Below are 1,433 nucleotides of genomic sequence, written 5' to 3'. Positions count from 1 at the left end.
ATCTAAACTGGTATTTCACCTGATAAGGAAGGTTTTCTTAAGGAAGTCTTTCCAGAAACTGAAGAGAACATATTCTCCCTGACGGGCTGGCCCGAGGCTGAGTTTGGAAGCTGAGTGTATCTATGACGGTCTCTCCCTCTGCACACACCCCAGGCCCTGTGGCCTGCAGCCGCCACTCTGGACTTCCAGAGCTCAGCTTTGTGAAAGCAATCTCCAAGGCTTGCGGTGTTATCCTACTTAGGAATGTTTGAATTGGATTGAAAAACCCCAGGGAGGTCCAAGTGCAGTGGTGATCACAACCGGTTACAGATCTCTTTGTTCCTTCTCACTCCCACTGCTGCACTTGACCAGCCTTAAAAAAATTTTTTTAATAAAAATAAAATTTAAGGGGGCTGGCTGGTTAGAGCTCGGTGTTGTTAACACCAAGGTCAAGGGTTCAGATTTCTGTACCAACCAGCTGCCAAAAATAATAAATAGAATAAAATAAAAATTTTAAAACCCCAGGATGCTCAAAGAGAACATTCTCCAAAGTGGGATTATTTCAGGAGGGAAGACTTGAGGCCAGGCCTTGGAGCCCTCCATGACTCCATAATAGAACCTCCCCCACCTGCGCCTTCTTCTCCCCATGAGCCCACCTGTTCTTCTTGCCCCTGTTCTTCTTTATAAATTTAAATATACATTTAATTAAATTTATATTTAATTAAAAGTGTGATTATTGTATTTTTAATGTTACTAGCCTAATGGCACATAGCATTTACTGTGAGTTTAGCATGTGCTGGGGTTATCTCGTGGAATCCCTTCACCGTCGATGACAGGTGACCTGGTCTGACCAGCTCCGACGCTCGCTGAGTGATGGTGGACAAATGATCTCCCCTCTCTGAGCCTCGGTGTTCTCATCGGCCACATGGGTAATAGCAGTATTTGCTCCATGGGGCCTCTCGGCAGAGGCCCACAGCAAGCGCCCTGTGCCCTACTCATGAGTCTCATTGTCCAGAAAGGGCATGGTGTCCCTTCCCCTGGGCACTCAGGACACTCTGTCAATACCTGTTTTACCAAACCCCCAAAGGCCCGTTTGCTGATACATGGTGATCATCCTCTATGAAGTCTAGTCACAGATTCAGTTCCTGTTAATCTCAAAAAGATCTAGTTAGTAGTAAGAAAAGCTAGTAAGAAAAGCCACCTGTGGGGGCCGGCCCGGTGGCGCACTGGATAGTGCTCCGCTTGGGAAGCGCGGCGCCGCTCCCGCCCGAGGGTTCGGATCCCACATACAGACTGGTTCCCGCTCACTGGCTGAGCGAGGCGCGGGAGCAACGCCAAGGGTTGCAATCCCGTTGCCAGTCCCCGGTCCGGTGCGGGGGCAACACTGAGGGTTGCGATCCGTTGCCAGACACGGAAAAAGACAAAAAAATAAAAATAAAAAAATAAATTAAAAA

The sequence above is a fragment of the Galeopterus variegatus genome, unplaced genomic scaffold (genome assembly GCF_000696425.1).
Source record: "Galeopterus variegatus unplaced genomic scaffold, G_variegatus-3.0.2 Scaffold6703, whole genome shotgun sequence".
In the NCBI taxonomy this organism is placed as follows: Eukaryota; Metazoa; Chordata; class Mammalia; order Dermoptera; family Cynocephalidae; genus Galeopterus; species Galeopterus variegatus.
Note: the sequence above shows the minus strand (reverse complement) of the source record.